Raw genomic sequence first — 20858 nt, 5'->3', positions numbered from 1 at the left:
GTCAATATACACTCCTATTAACTTATGGTCTTAGAAATCGCTGTAAAATCACTATGAGAGGGAGGGAAATAGATTGAATGTCTCCAACTTTTTGATACATAGGCCCCAGTACTAAGTATATATCCCTTCAATCTAAGCACTTAAGGTTTCAAATTGGTAACGTGATTGAACTTTAACAGGGGGCTTAAATCATTAATACATTTCTAATATAATGACTTTTTTCTTGGGAATATTAAATCACCTATAATCTTAGACCAGGGAGAACAGAAGGAACTGGTTATGTCACTATATAAGATACAGCTCTATGTAACTAGCATTAAATGACATAAATCACGGTGAGGTCTTGTATGATACAGCAAATCGTAACCATGGAATTTTCAAAGTTAACCAAATTACCAAATGACTTGGTTACAATAGTAACTTAAACTCTAAGACAGCAGGAACCTTCCCCATTCTCTACAAAACCCCTATTTCCCCCAGTCCTGGAACCTCTTGTGTGTGACTTGTTTTCCTGCACCCTTCTCTCGATCCATACCATTGGATACTGCATCTGTTGATCTCAACCAAATCAATGCAACCAATGCCACCTCGACACATTTCATTTCGAATTGTGTCCAGAGATGCCAGGAGTGAGATGTCAACCCTTCAGCTCCATTGCTCTGATGAGACCTTTCCTAGCTCATAGGCCTCCTTAACTCCATTTCAGGTGGCACACTTCCTAACAAAGCCATAGAACCTAGATATAGACCAGGGCCCATGAGACACAGCACATGTGCACATGTATCCATAAGTTAGGGGGAAATATAGACCTTAAAGTAAAAGGGCACAATAGTTTGCAGTGACTCAGTAAGTGCAGCAAGCAAGCAGAAAGACCTAAAAAGGCACCATAAAGTATCTAATCAAATAGTTTCTACTTAGACCTAGACACCCTCATCACACACTTTCTGTTTCATGTCCCTCAATCACTCCAAGGCTAACCTTGTCAGACAAAGTAAAGACTACAAAAGCTGGATAAGGGCAAGAGACTGGCACACTTTAATGATGGCTCTTTTGGTCATTACCAGGCCTGGGATTCCCACATAGACATGATAGGCCTAGACCTCTAACAGATCCCTCTCTCCACTGTCACTGATCATCTCCATCAGCAACAACATAGTGGACTCTCTTATGGGCCCCAACAGGACCTTGCCCTCAATGTGGAGCAACAATGGTACAACAACTACCCCATTCTCTGAAGGGAGGTCGGGTCAACATTCTCTGCCACTCAAGGAAGACAGGTCCTAGAATGTCCCTAGCTATAACCACAGAATGCGAGCTCAGACCAACAGAGATGCAGAGGTTACACAGGCTCTTATGCTGACTATGGGTCCCAGATTAGATCAATGGGGTTTATTTACAGTTAACAGTATTTATATATTTTCCCCATATTTGGGAGTTACTCTCTTCCTGGATCCAACTTTCTACTCCTATTACCAACTCTGACATCATCTCCCCAGACAATACCTTTTTTTTTATTTCTTTATTGGGGGATTAATGTTTTACAGTTGACAGTAAATACAATAGTTTGTACATGCACAATATTATGTTTAGTCCACCTGCATGTTAGCTGTCAGGCTCAGGCAAAAATTAGTAAAGTCATAGGCCCATTGGTTTATACCTAAAATAGACCTACTAGCTTTTTCCAAAATGAGACCCCAAATCTCACCTGCTATATTCTAGTCTTTAGGTTCCTGATTATTAAACAATTTGTTCTGCTTTATATCTTAATGTCTTTTTAATCACCAACTTGGAGATGCTACCATAATGCCAACTTGACTTCCCTAGGCAGATGACCTCATCAATGTGCCCTAGACCACCACCTCTCCAAAGCCCTGCCCCACTAGAGAAAGATAGGGACAGGCTGGGGAGTATAGATCGACCTGCCAACACCCATATCAAGTGGAGAAGCAATCACAGAGCCAGATCATGCACCTTCTGCACCCCATAATGATCCTGGGTCCATACTCCCAGAGGGATAAAGAGTAGGAAGGCTGGGGGGCAGGCAGTGGTGCAGTGAGTTAAGTGCACATGGCACAAAGTGCAAGGACTTGCGCAAGGATCCCAGTTCGAGCCCAGCTCCCCACCTGCAGGTGGGGAGCTGGGCTCGAACTGGGATCCTTACTCCAGTCTTTGTGCTTTGCACCACCTGCACTTAACCCGCTGCGCTACCGCCTGACTCCCTATTAAAACAATTCAAAAACAACAGCAATGGCAACAATAACAACAACAATAACAACAAAGTGGGAAAATGGCCCCCAGGAGCAGTAGATTTGTAGTGCAGACGCCAAGCCCCAGCAATACCCCTAGAGGCAAAAAAAAAAAAATAGGAAAGCTTCCAGTGGAGGGGATGGGATATGGAATTCTGGTGGGGGAAATTGTTTGGAATTCTACCCGTCTTATCCTACGGTCTTGTCAATCATTATTAAACCAATTTGTTTTTGTTTGTTTGGTTTTTTGTTTTAATTTTTTAAATATTTATGTATTTCCTTTTGTTGCCCTTGTTTTATTGTTGTGGTTATTATTGTTGTTGTTATTAATGTTGTTGTTGGATAGGACAGAGAGAAATGGAGAGAGGAGAGGAAGAAAGAGAGGGGGAGAGAAAGATAGATACCTGCAGACCTGCTTCACCGCTTGTGAAGCGACGCCCCTGCAGATGGGGAGCTGGGGGCTCCTACCGGGACCGTACTCCAGTCTTTGCGGTTTGCGCCACCTGTGCTTAACCTGCTGCGCTACCGCCCGACTCCCTATTAAACCAATTTGTAAAAAAGAGAAAAGAAAATGTTGTATATATACACAATGGAATACTAGTCCGCTGTAAAAAGGATGAAATTCTGCATGCGCAACAACATGGATAGATATCAAAAGGGTGTTATGCCTAGTGAATTGTCAAATGAAGAAAGATAAATACCCTAAATTTCACTCATATGTTATATAGAGAGAGATCAAACATATGAACTAAACAAAAATAAACCTTTGGACTATAGGACTGATTAGTGGTTGCCCGGAAAGAAGGGTAAAGGGATGGGTAGCAGAGGTCAATTGAATAATGAAGAATGGAAGTTGACTTTCAGTAGTAAATTAATGCTGCCACAGCATAGCAATTACCTAGAAATTATTTCCCTCATAGAAACTGTAATTTATACAATGGCATTCTTATGAATGCGACAATAACTCAAAGTATTAGATAGTCAGGCCAAGCCAAGTTCTTCAACTAAACTCACCAGGGATGGGGAACCTTTTTTCTGCCAATAGCCACTTGGATATTTATAACATTATTCTTGGGTCTTCCAAAATTATTGATTTAAAAATTAGTACAATGTTGCTATGAAAAAAAAAGGCCCTGGATGTATTGAATTTCAATTCCCACTGATGGCTGCCTTGGCAAGACCAGACCAAATTACTTCAAAAAAGTGAAAATAACTTTTTCATTATTTTTTACAACAGCTGTTCTACAAGCAGAATATGTAGAGGCCAGCAAGAGTAGCTCCCACCAAGCTCCTTCCATAGGAACAATTTTATAGACTGTGTCAACTTCTAGACCTCCAAGGAACAACTTTTCCCTACTTTATATGTGTATTTACCCTGACATTCCTGCTTTTACTATCTGCTAATGTTATCTTAGATTTGGTGTGTTACTGGGGTATCATGTAAGGGGCCAAGAGGAAATGGGTCAATTCACTTTCTGAAACCAGAAAACAATTTTTGACCTAATGTTTCTAGTGACAAGTTGCACTGAGAGCCATCAAATATCAAAGTTTACTTTGTGTAAGTTATTTGTTTTTAATTACACAGAGTGTAAAATAAGCCATTTTATAAGTAAAGTTGGTTTTTGCCTCCTTGAAAAGGAGTATCTCATTTGCTACAGCTTCTGGTTTGCTTGGAAAAGTAAAATAATAGTGATTTTTTTTCTACAAAGAATAAATCCAAGCTCATATCCAAAAACTTTTGATACAAATAATTAGTTCTAATGATCAAGATGACTAATAATCAAAAAAAGATGCAGGCTCAGTTGCTTGTACTTAAGAATATTCTATTATTGGTTTTCCCGGAAGATGGCGGACTAAGAAGCTGCTAGTGGCTGAGCTCCAACCACATCTCCTGGAAACGGTAGGATTTTCTGCCTTTAGCAGGCCAGCCAATAAGGGGTCCTAGCGGTGACACCAAGGAGGTGACTATAACTTAATTTGGGTTAAGAATTAGAGTAGGGAAAAAATTTTTTTTCTTCCTTTTAATTTTCAAGCATACCTCCTTCCCGCCCCCCCCCCCCCATAAGCAATCCCTGGGGACCAGCTCCTAGCAGGATCCCCCACACCACCAAACAGGGTGCTATTTTGAATTCACTGATACACATTTGGGAATTTCCTTTCACTGCTCTTTAATTACAGCTCTTTTTCTTATCTTCTCCCTTTTCTCTCTCTTGTCTCTCTCTCTTTTTTTTTAATCTTGTCATACACTTCTTCCTTCTACTTTGCCTTTCTGAATTTGTGAATTTGGGGAAGAAATCTGACTCAGAGTGGACTCTCTATGTGTGTATCTCTGCTCTAGTTCCCTTTCCCCTCTTGTTACCCCTAGAATATACAGTGGATAGTAGATTTGCATAACTGTCTATTCTTGCTATCCTTTCTTTCTTTTCTCTTTCTTCACTGGGATTTGGTTACTATTTTTTTCACTGTTTGGAGAAATTGTTTGGCTAACTGGTAACGATTAAACTACTTCAATACTTGCTTCAGTTGCTACTGTAATTCCTGAGGTTGGTGAGTGCAATTGTCATAAAGGTATTTAGTACAGTGTTACTTGTACTCAAGACACAACAACTGAGGAACAACAGAGCATAAAAAAAGAAACACATAAATAAAAAAAAATGGGTAGATCAAAAACAAATAAAACTGCTACTCCAATGAACGAAGACAAGAGCCCAGAAGAAACTACATATTAGCCAGAAGTAACAATAGATAAGAAAAGTATGCAAGCAATAATAAACTTATTAATCACAGAAATGAAAACAACATTGGAGGAAAGAAATGGCAGTATTAGGGAAACAACAGTTGAGATCCCCAAGGAAAATACTGATTATCTTGAGACAATTAGAGAACTGGAAGCTGAAATAGCTGTAAGGAAGAAAGAAGCTGAGGCAAGGGAAAGCAGACTAACAGAAGCAGAAAACAGAATTAGTCAGACAGAGGATGAGTTAGAGAAAACAAAGAAAGAGGTGAAAGAGCTTAAAAAGGGATGGAGAGACACTGAAAACAACAACAGAGACATATGGGATGATCTCAAAAGAAGTAACATTCATATAATTGGCCTGCCAGAGGAAGAAAGAGAGGAAGGGGAAGCAAACATTCTAGAGGAAATAATAGAAGAAAACTTCCCAGACCTGAATAACAGAAAGGATATCAAGATTCAAGAGGCACAGAGAGTACCAAACAGAATCAACCCAGACCTGAAGACACCAAGACACATCATAGTCACAATGAGAAGAAGTAAGGATAAAGAAAGGATCCTAAAGGCTGCAAGAGAGAAACAAAAAGTCACATACAAGGGAAAACCCATAAGATTATTTGCAGACTTCTCCACTCAAACTCTAAAAGCCAGAAGGGAGTGGCAAGATATCTATCGAGCCCTGAATGAAAAAGGGTTTCAACCAAGGATAATATATCCTGCTAGACTTTCATTCAAACTAGATGGAGGGATCAAAACCTTCTTAGATAAACAACAGTTAAAGGAGGCAACCATCACCAAGCCGGCCCTGAAAGAGGTTCTAAAAGACCTCTTATAAACAAGAACATCACTATAATACTTGCAATATATCAGAGCAAACAAATTTTTTTTTGAACAGTGGCACGACAATACATTAAATCCATAATATCAATAAATGCCAATGACTTAAACTCACCCATCAAAAGGCACAGAGTTGGGGGATGGATCAGAAAACATAACCCAACCATATGCTGCTTGCAAGAATCCCATCTGTCACAACAAGATAAACACAGACTTAAAGTGAAAGGATGGAAAACTATCATACAGGCTAACGGACCACAAAAAAGGGCAGGAACAGCCATTCTCATCTCAGACATGATAGATTTTAAATTAAATAAAGTAATAAAAGATAGGCAAGATAATGATTAGAAGATCAATCAGCCAAGAAGATTTAACAATTATTAACATCTATGCACCCAACGAGGGACCATCTAAATACATTAAGCATCTACTGAAAGAATTTCAAAAATACATCAATAGTAATACAATAATAGTGGGAGACTTCAATACCCCACTCTCACACTTAGACAGATCAACAAATCAGAGAACCAATAAAGATACAAGAGAATTGAATGAAGAGATCGACAGACTAGACCTCTTGGACATTTTCAGACTCCTCCACCCCAAAAAACTGGAATACACCTTCTTTTCAAATCCACATAACACATACTCAAGGATAGACCACATGTTAGGCCACAAAGACAGCATCAATAAATTCCAGAGCATTGAAATCATCCCAAGTATCTTCTCAGACCACAGTGGAGTAAAACTAACATTTAACAACAAATGGAAAATTATTAAAAGACACAGAATTTGGAAACTAAACAACATGCTCCTTAAGAACCACTGGGTCAGAGACTCACTCAAGCAGGAAATTCAAATGTTCCTGGAAACTAATGAAAATGAAGACACAACCTATCAAAATATTTGGGACACAGCTAAAGCAGTACTGAGAGGGAAACTTATAGCCATACAATCACATATTAAACACCAAGAAGAAGCTCAAATGAACGACCTTACTGCACACCTCAAGGACTTAGAGGAAGAAGAACAAAGGAACCCTAAAGCAACCAGAAGGACAGAAATCACTAAAGTTAGAGCAGAAATAAACAACATCGAAAATAAAAGAACCATACAAAAGATCAATGAAGCCAAATGTTGGTTCTTTGAAAGATTAAACAAAATTGACAAACCCCTAGGTAGACTCACCAAACAAAAAAGAGAGAAGACTCAAATTAATAGAATTGTAAACGATGGAGGAGATATCACAACTGACACCACAGAAATCTAGAGAATCCTGTGAAAATTCTATAAAGAACTATATGCCACCAAGCTAGAGAATCTGGAAGAAATGAAACAATTCCTAGAAACCTACGCACTTCCAAAACTGAACCAAGAAGAACTACAAAATCTAAATGCACCAATCACAGAAAAAGAAATTGAAACCGTTATTAAGAGTCTCCCCAACAGATGCAGAGAAAGCCTTTGACAAAATTCAACACCCATTCATGCTCAAAACTCTACAAAAAATGGGAATAGATGGGAAATTCCTCAAGACAGTGGAGTCTATATATAGCAAACCTACAGCCAACATCATACTCAATGGACAGAAGCTGAAAGCATTCCCCCTCAGATCGGGGACTAGACAGGGCTGTCCACTGTCACTGTTACTCTTCAACATAGTATTGGAAGTCCTTGCCATAGCAATCAGACAAGAGAAAGAAATCAAAGGAATACAGATTGGAAGGGAAGAAGTCAAGCTCTCACTATTTGCAGATGATATGACAGTATACATAGAAAGACCTAAAGAATCCAGTAGAAAATTACTGGAAGTTATTAGGCAATATAGCAAGGTATCAGGCTACAAAATCAATGTACAAAAATCAGTGGCATTTCTTTACGCAAACACTAAATCTGAAGAAGAAGACATCCAGAAATCACTGCCATTTACTGTTTTAGCAAAATCAATCAAATACCTAGGAATAAAGTTGACCAAAGAAATGAAAGATTTGTATGCTGAAAACTATGAGTGGCTACTCAAGGAAATAGAAACTGATACCAAGAAATGGAAAGATATCCCATGCTCATGGATTGGAAGAATAAATATCATCAAAATGAATATTCTCCCCAGAGCCATATACAAATTTAATGCAATACACATCAAAGTTCCACCAAGCTTCTTTAAAAGAATAGAACAAACATTACAATCATTTATCTGGAACCTGAAAACACCTATAATTGCCAAAACCATCTTGAGGAAAAGAAACAGAAATGGAGGCATCACACTCCCAGACCTTAAACTATATTATAAAGCCATCATCATCAAAACAGCATGGTACTGGAACAAAAATAGGCACACAGAACAGTGGAACAGAATTGAAAGCCCAGAAATAAACCCCAACACCTATGGACATCTAATCTTTGATAAGGGGGCCCAAAGGATTAAATGGAAAAAGGAGGCTCTCTTCAATAAATGGTGCTGGGAAAACTGGGTTGAAACATGCAGAAGAATGAAATTGAACCACTTTATCTCACCAGAAACAAAAATCAACTCCAAATGGATCAAAGACCTAGATGTCAAACCAGAAACAATCAAATACTTAGAGGAAAACATTGGTAAAACAGTTTCCCATCTACACCTCAAGGACATCTTTGATGAATCAAACCCAATTGCAAGGAAGACTAAAGCAGAAACAAACCAATGAGACTACATCAAATTGAAAAGCTTCTGCACATCCAAAGAAACTATTAAACAAACAGAGAGACCCCTCACAGAATGGGAGAAGATCTTCACATGCCTTACATCAGACAAGAAACTAATCACCAAAATATATAAAGAGCTCAGCAAATTTAGCACCAAAAAAGCAAATGACCCCATCCATAAATGGGCAGAGGATATGAACAAAACATTCACCTCAGAGGAGATCCAAAAGGCTAACAAACATATGAAAAACTGCTCTAGGTCACTGATTGTCAGAGAAATGCAAATTAAGACAACACTAAGATACCACCTCACTCTTGTAAGAATGGCATACATCAAAAAGGACAGCAGCAACAAATGCTGGAGAGGATGTGGGGACAGAGGAACCCTTTTACATTGCTGGTGGGAATGTAAATTGGTCCAGCCTCTGTGGAGAGCAGTCTGGAAAACTCTCAGAAGGCTAGACATGGACCTTCCATATGATCCAGTAATTCCTCTCCTGGGGTTATACCCCAAGGACTCCATAACACCCAACCAAAAAGAGGTGTGTACTCCTATGTTCATAGCAGCACAATTCATAATAGCTAAAACCTGGAAGCAACCCAGGTGCCCAACAACAGATGAGTGGCTGAGAAAACTGTGGTGTATATATACACAATGGAATACTATGCAGCTATCAAGAACAATGAACCCACCTTCTCTGACCCATCTTGGACAGAGCTAGAAGGAATTATGTTAAGTGAACTAAGTCAGAAAGATAAAGATGAGTATGGGATGATCCCACTCATCAACAAAACTTGACTAAGAAGATCTGAAAGGGAAACTAAAAGCAGGACCTGATCAAATTGTAAGTAGGGCACCAAAGTAAAAACCCTGTGGTGAGGGGTAGACATGCAGCTTCCTGGGCCAGTGGGGGGGTGGGAGTGTATGGGAGGGATGGGTCACAGTCTTTTGGTCATGGGGATGGTGTTTATGTACACTCCTAGCAAAATGTAGACATATAAATCAGTAGTTAATTAATATGAGAGGGGGAAAATCAGTTGTATGTCTCAAAGTTTCTCAAAACACAAACTGAATCTTTTTAATATATAGGCTATGTATTTGATATGGACTCTCTCAAAAGCCTAGACCAAGTAGATCAGAAGCATCCAATAGCACAGCTATATACAAGATACTGGATACTGTACAGCAAACCCTAACAAAAGGACTTTTCAAAGTTAACCCAATTACCAAATAATATGATGATAACATTAACTATCGATTATCTTTTTGAATAAGACAGCAGGAACCTCACATCTCCACTATAGAGCCCCTACTTCCCCCAGTCATGGAACCCTTGGATAGGGCCCACTTTCCCGTATGCATCTCCCAATCCATACCAAATAATATTGCATCCGCCAATCACAACCTAACCAACGCAACAATTGCCACCTCAACATGCTTCACCTCAGACTGTGTCCAGAGACTTCACGTGTGGAATGACAACCCTTCAGCTTCATTACTCGGGTGAGACCTTTCCTTTTATAGTACACTCTAATTTCATCTCAGGTGGTTCACTTTCTAACAAAGTCCCATAACCTAGATATACACCAGTTTCTGTGGGAGAGAGCTTATGTTCACACGTATCCATAAACTACTGCAAAATATATACCTGAAAGAGAAGTACACTAGAGTTTGCAGTGAGTACCTCCCTAACACTTCCTCTCCACTATTCCAAGCTTGGGATCCATGATTGCTCAACAATTTGTTTGGCTTTGTATGTTAACTCTCTTTTCAATCACCAGGTTCCAGATGCCACCAGGATGCTGGCCAGGCCTCCCTGGATTGAAGACCCCACCAATGTGTCCTCGAGCTCAGCTTCCCCAGAGACACACCCTACTGGGGAAAGAGAGAGGCAGACTGGGAGTGTGGACCGACCAGTCAACGCCCATGTTCAGCGGGGAAGTAATTACAGAAGCCAGACCTTCTACCTTCTGCAACCCTCAATGACCCTGGGTCCATGCTCCCAGAGGGATAAAGAATGGGAAAGCTATCAGGGGAGGGGGTGGGTTATGGAGATTGGGTGGTGGGAATTGTGTGGAGTTGTACCACTCCTACCTTATTATTTTGTTCATTGATCCTTTCTTAAATAAAAATTTTTTTTAAAAAAAAGAATATTCTATTATCAAATATGAACAAATCTTTTTATCAGCTTGTAGCTCTTCAATAATTCACAGTGTGTCTATTCTGCACCTTGAGGTGAAACTTAATATACTTCATCTTCATAGACTAACTTATGAATATAAAATGTTAAATAACAACAAACTTGAGAATTATTAGTCATACCTGACTTTTTCAAACATTTATAAATGTTTTTTGCAATTTCTTCTATTATGTCAATCAGTAATCCAGTTATAAGAGACATCAGTTGAGTTTATATGGACACGTGCATTGAAATGTATGTTTTCTGGTTTTTCCTCTACAATTTCCCTCTTACCTTTCTCTTTCTCCTTTTTATTTTTTGGGAGTTGCCAGGGATCAATCCCAGGGCCTGACAAATGTAAAACATACACTCTACCACTGATCTACATTCCCCAACCCTAACAAAAGAAATTTTGTTAGTATTTCTGATGTTAACAAGTATAGAAAGAAGTTGACAGTCTTCAATGGAAATCATAAGGCTTTAAAATTAATCAAGCCATTCCTTTACAACACCCCCTTTGCATGCTTTTTAAAGCCTGAAATATCTGCTCTTCTGACTGACATGGCAAATGAAGGAGTGTGAATGAACTTCTTAAGCAGTCTCTTTACACACCACAAAATATTATGCAAGTAAAAAAATATTACTGAGCCTCTGATAGTTTCTTCAAATGTCATCAATAAATATATTTCAAATTAAATAATAAAATGACAACTATGCAAGTACAAGCTGAGTATTAGAAATATATGTGCTACTAAAAGTACACATATATGAGCATTTATCCTCTACCTGAAAGCATACTACCACCTAAAACACCTACATTTCCCTCCAGACTCTAGTTATCTAGAAAATGAAGAGGAAGATAAAGAAAGACGCTGACTCACAACCACATGTGTTAAAGAGGAAGAAAAATTAATGCAACTATCAGCCTGCCATCTTTGATTGGGTAGTGGTAAAGTTCTGGTAGGCATCAACTGAATTGCTTAAGCAGACGCTAGGAATGATATGATGAGCTTAAGTCATTTAAATTCTTTAAACAAATAGATTTAGCAGCGCAGCTTTCTAAATCTGCGGATCATTTAAATTTACTTCAGCTTTGTATAAAAGGGAGCTACATTGTATCTTCAAAGAATATAGTGAAGGTTGAACTAAGAATCAAAACCAAAAATCACAGGGCAAGAAATGCAAACAATTTGGCACTTCTCTTCATTCTCAAGTAGATGAGGGAAGTCAAAGATAGAACAATGGCTTTCATAATTACCTTATTTTGGGCAAAGAACTCCGGAACCAACTCTTACTCCCTCAAATGTCACTGAGCTAATTATCAAGGAGTTGGCTAAGATTAAAATTCGTCATCGTTAAATTGGTTATTAACAAACAGAGTTGTGATTTTTTTTTCTTACAAAACCTTTATAAAGAATCATGCCTTAGTTCTGTCTCCATCTACTCTAGATTCAGCCAGTCTGGTGAGTAGCAGAGCCATGGCAGATTCTATGTTAGTTTTACCCATCTTCTCTGAAACCTCTTCAATTTCTCCAATTTTGCATAAAATTACAGTTTATGAGACAAAAATTGACTTGCCTATATATTTTTATGCCTCTCATCCTTTTATCTAAAGGGCTGCTGAAACAAAGTAGAACAACTTTCTAAAACTGAGAAAAACAAAATTTAAAGAATTCGTATTTTAAATCAGAATTTAGTCTTTACCTTTAAAACATTTAATAGTCCTCAAAATTACTAAGGGCCCCCAAAGGCCTTTGATTACATAAAACACATATTTTGGTATTTACTACAAAAGAACATAATTCTGAAAAAAAAAATGCAAGGGACAGCAAAATAGTTCTCCTGGATAGTGCCTCTGCTTTTCATGCATGTGACCCAGGTTCTAGCCTAGTCCCTATCACAAGTAAAGAAACTGGTGTTGTGGTGAATTTTCTTGTTGGTGAGTGTGTGTGTGTGTGTGTGTGTGTGTGTGTGTGTGTGTGTGTGAACCCAGAGGAATCAAACCCCAGAGACAACAACAAAGTTATAAAAGTCATGTTGAGAAAGACAATTTCATGAGTACTCTGTAGGTTTGAGGTGCACAGAATTTTGGTAGGTATGGTATGGAACCTATAACTTTACATTCTTATAAACCATTACTAGATCACTAATAAAAAAATTTTTTTAAAATCAATGCACAGTCATATTTGTGATATGTAATTATGATGAAAATTATACAGCCTGGTTTCTAAAAGAAATGTAAATCTAAATTTGATGTTGAGGAATTATTCTGATGTAGTCTCTGCCTCCAGGTTTTACGATGCCCCATGAAATCCTAGCAGTGCCCCCTTCAACCAATCCTGTTAGAAAACATTTTCATATTATGTGGTCCAGGAGGTGGCACAGTGGATAAAGCATTGTACTCTCAAGCATGAGATCCTGAGTTCAATCCTTGGCAGCACATGTACCAGAGTCATGTCTGGTTCCTTCTCTCCTATCTTTTTCATTAATAAATAAATACAATACAATCTTTTTTATCTTTATTGATTTTGAATAGAGACAGAGAGAAATTCTGAGGGGAGGGGGAATAGTGCAGAAGAGAGACAGAGAGAAACCTGCAGCATTGCTTCACCACTCATGAAACTTTTCTCCTGCAGGTGGGGACCAAGGACTTGAACCCGGATCCTTGCACGCTGTTATGTGTGTGCTTAACCAGGTGCGCCACCGCCTGGCCCCCTATAAATACAATCTTTAAAAAAAAAAAAAAAGAAAACATTTTCATATTATAACAAGTATCTGTTCTTTTATTTCTTGTCTTTTGCTTGAGGGGTAATCCCAATATTGACTTCTACTCTCCTAAACTGCTTGAGTGAGTACACTCTTCCTGAAGGTCAAAGTGGCATAAAGAACTAACACTCAGGCAGAAGGTAGATAGCATAATTGTTGTACAAACAGACTCTCATGTCTGAGGCTCCAAAATCCCGGGTTCAATCCACCATTAGCCAGAGCTGAGCAGTGCTCTGGTTAAAAAAAAAACAAACTAGCGTTCCATGACATTTTGTCAAATATTTGGGGAAGTCTTCCAAATGCCTAGTTGTTGTTACAGTTACTATTTTAAAATTAAAAAATAATGTTTTGATAAAAACGTACAACTAGTGACTTTGTTAGAACACAAGTTTAAGAACTGATTCAAAAGATGTGAACAGGGAATAGAGTGGTAGGGCAGTGGGTTAAGCGCACGTGGCGCAAAGCGCAAGGACTCATTTAAGGATCCTGGTTTGAGCCTGGGCTCCCCACCTGTAAGGGGGGTCGTTTCACAGGCGGTGAAGCAGGTCTGCAGGTGTCTTTCTCTCTCCCTTTCTGTCTTCCTCGCCTCTCTCCATTTCTCTCTGTTCTATCCAACAATGAAGACATCAGTAACAACTACAACAATAAAACAAGGGAATAAATAAATATCCTTTAAAAAAAAGGAAATAAAAAATAATGTGAAAAAGCATTTATATACGAGGTCCTATATTAAACAATATTTTTAACAGTGAAAAACACTTCAGTCTACTTAAATATTCAGCAACTTACAATCAGCTCACACAACAATTTCACAGACGAAAAGTTACATTTTGGTAGAAGGATGTATCCTTGCTAAAGGCCAGACTGCCACTTCTAGCAGTGTCTGACATACAAAAGGGACTAAATAAATAAGACAAAGATGAAAACTGAATAATGCCCAACTATTAAATAATCATATCTTCATTAAAAAATAATCCATGATTAAGGGCAAGAACATTATCAAACAACATAAATAGTGTGTTAAATAAGAAGGCTGTTTTAGACTGACACTTCAAGGCCTCAGTAAGCAAACCAAAATCTAAAGTCTTGCAAATGCCTCAAAATTACAAAATTGAAATCCAAGAACAGTCAACCACCAACAGTCACCTGGGCTTTAAGCTATAGTTAATCAATAATGTCTTTATTTTACTTTTGCCTTTCTCTATAAAAGTCTCTCCCTGAAGGTTGGTGCCTTCCTAACTACTTCATGTGGTTTTTTTCTGCTTTATTCAAATTGATATTTACTCAGATAAACTGTTGTTGTTGTTTATTTTTTTTAAGAATTTATTTATTCACAAGAAAGATAAAGAACCAGGCATCACTCTGGTATGTGTGCTGCCAGGGATTGAATTTGGGACCTCATGGTTGAGAATCCAGTGCTTTATCCACTGCACCACTTCCCAGACTACATCAGATAAACTGATTTTTAATATTTTTATTTATTAATGAGAAAGATAGAAGGAGAACCAGACATTACTCAGAACCGCACGCTTGAGATTCTATTTATCCACTGTGCAACTTCCCAGAGCACTCAGATAAACTATTAAAAAATCTAATATGTCTCAACTTGTGATCAGTGTGTGAATATATAGAAAATTATTAGGGGTCAGGTGGTAGGCAGTGGGTTAAGCACACATGGCTCAAAGTCCTCAAAGTGCAAGGACTGGTGTAAGGATCCTGGTTCAAGTCCCTGGCTCCCCACCTGCAGGGGGGTTGCTTCACAAGTGGTGAAGCAGGTCTGCAGGTGTACATCTTTCTTCCTCCCCTCTGTCTTCCCTTCCTCTCTCCATTTCTCGCTGTCCTATCCAACAATGACATCAATAACAACAATAATAATAACCACAACAACAAGGGCAACAAACAGAAAAAAAAAAAAAAAGGCCTCCAGGAGCAGTGAATTCGTGGTGCAGGCACCAAGCCCCAGCAATCATCTGGAAGCAAAAAAAAAAAAAAAAAGGAAGAGAGAAAGAAAATTATCTAGAAGTATCAAGAGATGTCCATACATTAATTCCTTCTCATTTTGTCTTTGTGCTGATGCATGCTAGTTACATCAAACTATCTGTTAACTGGATAAATGAACGAATTTTATGCTAAAAGTAGTCACCCTCTGGGAAGATTATAAGTAATTTCCCCTTACTTCCTTGTAGTTTTCTATATTTAATGAGATAATGCAAAATATTAGGCATGAATTTTCTCTATAATAAAGATGAATATTTTAAAACATCACCATGCTGAAAAAATGCCACAGGCAGGGGTAGATGAGGCTCCAAAGTTCCAGGTTCAATCCCCCACACCACCATAAACCAGAGCTAAGCAGTGCTCTGGTAAAAAAAAAAAAAAAAAAGGAAGAAAGAAGGAAAGAAAAGAGAAGAGAAGGCCACTAGGAACTCTGCAACAAAAGCTGCAACCTGCAGTGCAACAAAATAGTCAAGATTATTTCACTTATTGCTTTCAATAAAAATTAAGCTTAATGTTACTGTATAGCTGGGGTAAAGCAGTGGTAGAGCACACAGTTTACAGTGAGCAAGGACCTGGGTTCTAGTCTCTGGTCCCCACCTGCAGGACGGGAAGCTTCACAAGCAGTGAAGCAAATCTGCAGGTTGTCTCTCTCTCTCTCTCTCTCTCCCCCCCCTTCTTTCTCAATTTTTCTCTGCACTATCACATAAAAGAAAAGTAAATAAATGGAATGAATATTGTATAGCTATTCATTATTATAATTGAGTCTAGCATATAGGTTTTGTTTCCAGGCAAGTAGTTCTCTGCTTTACACCAAATTGGCTGTAATTCCAGAATAGTAAAAATAAGTGGTTATATGGGTACCGAAATGTCTATTGTTAGGCAGTTATTTATAAGTAAAGTGATTTGTTAATTATTTGATATTTCCAGGAAACTTCAAGATGCTAAGAATCACCATGATTGCTGATAATAATAATGGATGATAATAATTGCTGGATGTGGTGTGGGTTGAACTTCCTAAAATTTCCAAACTTAATACATTTGGAGGAGCAAGAAGACACTAAACTGGAGAGGATTCTACAAATGTCATAAATCTGCAAAAAAAAAAATCAATTTTTTAAGGACAAAACTAGCTAAAGCTATAAACTCTACAAACAAGAATGGAGGAGAATGGGCATAAATAAAAGGCATATTAGAGGGGGGAAAAGCACATTAATTCTTTCTCTTTTTAAAATCCAGGAACATATCTTTTAACACATCAATGATTTGATTTTATAACTTCGCTTCCTAATAAGCGACACCAAGAATGACACTGATAAATTAAAACCATCAGATATATTATCTCTATGGGTGAACTTAGTCAAGTATTACTATCTAATAATTTCCCTTTGTTTAGTCTGATTATACATAAATGCAAACTACTCAATAACTTACAATGTTTAGCAAAGAAGCAATTTCTTATCCCATACAGGAAATTTGTAAGTCTGCTATGAACAAATGCAGATAAAACACTTCTCTACATTTCACCACCATTGCTTAATTTTAAATTGAGCTCTTTCTTCACTGAATGAGAAAAGACGTAAATGTTATGTTTCTTGTCCTCACATCAAACTTTAACAGTGAGATTTAGAACCATCTGAATATAATACTAAAGTACTTCGCTGTGGTTCTTTCACTTCTGTCCTCTGCAAAGAGCTGTTGGACTACAGTTCCAAATTTAATCAACATACAGAGACCAAAAGAAATGCAACTTTTTTTTAAATACAAAAGGTTGTGTTTGCAAATGTCATACTTTTAGAATTCATAAGCATCTAAATGAGGCCTCTGCCTGGCCTGAGTAGATGCTTACAGCACCAACCAGTGTGAAGAAGCATTTCTTACTTAAATTTTTGAGATGAAATTTGCTTTCAAGAGCCAGGATTTTAAGTTGTAGGTGACTTTGATATGTTAAAACACAATCGTTTCAAATTCAGATACCTTTTGTTTAACTATTTCTTCTAAAACTAAATAACTAAAATAGTATACACACTCAAAACTTATCTTTACTATCTGGTTAGATCTTTTCCAGCATCTAGTTTTGGGCACTATTCTGCATATGAAGTTCCTTAGGGGAAAGATTAACCAGAAGAGTGACTGACTTAGAAATAACTTTTCACCTTTTTTTTTCCTTTTCACAGAACTCTGCAACATGTCAAATGCCCAGGAATGCTTTGCATAAGTAACTGAAATGACATTTTTTTCAAAAACTAAAATGTAAATAAGTCAACAAATTGCTTGGCAAAGAACATCAGACTGTCAAAAGGCAGGTTGACTAAGCTGGGGCTGAATGACCAGCCCGAGGCATCACGTGAATCACTAGACGCCCTCACTGCCCGGTTGCTTTCTTTGAGCTGTAATTGAAAGAAACTTCTTGGCTTTGGACTTTACAGGACTTTTACACCCCGGAGAAAGCAACCCGACATTAAGAAGGAAGTTAAAGTCCCGGATCTGCCTTATTTTAAAGGCAGAAGACAAGCAAACCACACAAAGCAGGGGACATCAGGTTTCCCTGTTCCTTCTTCCTTCCAAGGTAAGTACATATCCAAAGCTCAGATGGCGGGAGAGAGAGAAACCTGAGAGAGAGAGAGAAGCCTGAGAGAGAGAGAAACCTGAGAGAGAGAGAGAGAGAGAGAGAGAGAGAGAGGTGAAGAGTAAAGAAAATGCTTACAGTTCCCAGAGAAACAGAGTCCTCAGGCTCCTCAGTGCCTCTAGTTTTCTGACAGGCTCCTTTTTCAGACCCGGACCTCGGAGAAGTTAAAAAAAAAAAAAGTCTAATCCTTGGGAGGAGGGGCTAAAATGTAGGCTGGTTTCCTTCAGCCTTTGCAAATGTACTTAAGGTGGAATTAGAGAGGAAGCGGGGAAAGCCCTGTTTCCGCAGAAGCGGTTATCTTAAATGCAAATACTCAATTGGAAAACATGCTTAAACAATGTCTGTTAACCAGTCCTAAATCACAAGTGTGAGAGTTTGTGCGTGCGTGCATACAGCCGCTAGCCGCTTTCTGCTTTCTTGGCTGGAACGACTTGTGCTTAAGTAGCTCCTGCTTCCTTTTTTTTTTTTTTTTCCGTGTGTGTGTGAGAAAATTGATAAGAGGAATAACCTAGTATATTTCCTCATTCTTTAAAAAGCAAAAGTATAGGTCAGCAAAATAGTTTATCTGGGAGGGTGCCACTTTGCTACTGGAGTCAGTCTGGTTCCAACAGGTCTTCATCACACTGGGAAAGCTTCTGTGCTGTGCTATCTTTCCCTCTCTCCCTCTGTCTCTGTCTCTGTCATTCTGTCTAAGAGTTGAATTAGTTATAACATAATGCCAGTTTTTCTTCTGTTGTTATCCCTATTACTGAAACTTCACCACTCCAGAATGACATCTTCAGAGACAGAAGTACAGAGAGAATTAAAGAAACCACAGCACCTAAGACAAAACATTGCTATACTACTTTAAGAAGTCATCATAATCTCAGATAACATTTTGATTTACCTGTAAAGCTGGATCAAAAAGGGTATAGCTGGGGGGCCAGGTGGTGGTGCACCCTGTTAAGCATACATATTAGGAAGCACAAGGACCCTGGTTCAGCCACCCCCCACACACACACACACACCTGCACAGAGGGATGTTTCACAAGCAGTGAAGCAGGTCTGCAGGTGTCTCTCTGTCTCTCCACCTCCTATCTCAATTTCTCTGTGTCCTATCCAATAAAATGGGGAAAAAATGGCTACCAGGAGCAGTGGATTCATGTTGCTGACACCAAGCCCCAGCAATAACCCTGGGGCAAAAGAAAAAAAACAAAAAAAAAGGAGAGGGTATAGCTGCTTTCACTATAAGTAATAGTTCTGGAAAAACAATTTCCCTTTCAGTGATCTAGAGATCTCTATTTTCCTTAATAGTCATTTTGGTGTTTGTAGTAAATGCACAGTTCAAGTTACATATGGTCATTTATTTCAAAATGTTCTATTAGCCCTTAGCCAGCCAGCACTGGCTCTGGATATAGTCTATATTTAATACATATTTATTGGCATCCATTCAACCAAATAAATATGGTTTACTATTTGATCACTTATTCACAATAATTCTTAAATGCCTCCACTAGAAGAATCTTTAATATTTAATATACTGCAATATGTTTGGCGAAACAAAAAGTAACTCAGTAAGCATGGGTTACTTCTAGTGGATCTGTTGGCCCAGTCTCTTCATTCCTAGAAAGTAAGAAGCTTTCTTGCTGCTTATATGCAAAGATTGGTTCCTAGAAATGACTGAAAATAAAATCCAATTTGCCAAGAGATCTTCTTGTCTTTCCTAGAAATCTGGAACACTTCACATTATTTTAGGTACTAAAGTACAAGAGCAGAGTGGATAGACAAGGTCCTTATTTCATTAAGATTACAGCCTAATAGACAGGGAAGACAAGGTGAGAAAAATAACAAGATAATGACTTAAAAACAAACACACATATCCTGGATAGTTCTCTTTGAGCAGAATGCTATCCAGCCACACAGCAAGAGAAGGAAATTTTACATGTATGTTCCTTAGTAAAATACCACAAGGCAGGGAAATCTTTAAATAGGAGCTTTTCAGTTTCTGTTCCTACTCTGAGGTTTCTTTTCAGCATTCTTATATGGAAGCACAGTGACTCATTAGAATTGTCGTTTCTTCCATGGATGCATTTACAAATCTAATAGCCATCAAGTAAAGGAAAAATCTCAGAAACATCTGCTCTCCTCTGAGGAATACAAAACTCTTGCGTCTCCTTTCAAAAGGAATTAAGGTGTCAAAAGAAAATTCCTTTTAAATGGAATTACAAGGGGCTAGGGTTCATTCTAAACAAACTCTTCAGTTATCTTATACATGTTTGGTTCAGAGGAAAAAGTAGATCCCTGTCTCTGTTAAGAAGAGTTATGGTATAGAAAATCCAATCTCTAAACTTCTCATCTCCCAGTGATCATTCAGGACCTGGAGACAGAAGAGGATAAAAGGAAGGACACTTGGAAGTAGTCATAGGTTTAAGTGTGACTTAGAAAGAAAGAGAAAGGGGGCTGGGTGGTGGCACACCTGGTTGAGCACATGTATTACAATGCACAAGGACCCGGGTTCAAGCCTTGGGTCCTCACCTGCAGGGGGAAAGCTTTGCAAGTGGTGAAGCAATGCTGCAGGTGTATCTCTGTCTCTCTCTATCACCCCCTTCCCTCTTAATTTCTGGCTGTCTCTAACTAATAAATAAAGATAATAAAAAGTTTTTTAAAAAAAGAAAAAAAGAGAAGGCAAGACCATAGAAAAAATGGGCAAATATGTATAAATATAGATAGTTACAGAAATAAGAGTTAACCCACATCTGTGACCTTAGGAGAACTACTGATGTTTCCAGTGGAGAGAATGGGACACAGAA

General features: G+C 38.3%; 1 protein-coding gene across 1 annotated transcript in view; it reads right to left on the bottom strand.

Annotated features, from left to right (window-relative positions):
* The window catches only part of PLA2G4A (phospholipase A2 group IVA), a 140555-nt gene extending 122249 nt beyond the window's left edge, over positions 1 to 18306 (bottom strand). Inside the window, exon 1 of the mRNA XM_007523792.3 lies at positions 18148 to 18306. The gene's annotated coding sequence lies outside the window, so the exon portion shown is untranslated. The remainder of the gene's footprint in view (positions 1 to 18147) is intronic.
* Between the last annotated feature and the right edge of the window lie 2552 nt (positions 18307 to 20858).

This window comes from Erinaceus europaeus, chromosome 9 (genome assembly GCF_950295315.1).
Source record: "Erinaceus europaeus chromosome 9, mEriEur2.1, whole genome shotgun sequence".
NCBI classification, from domain to species: Eukaryota; Metazoa; Chordata; class Mammalia; order Eulipotyphla; family Erinaceidae; genus Erinaceus; species Erinaceus europaeus.
The sequence above is the reverse complement of the archived record's forward strand: the minus strand, read 5'-3'. Positions and strand labels throughout refer to the sequence as shown.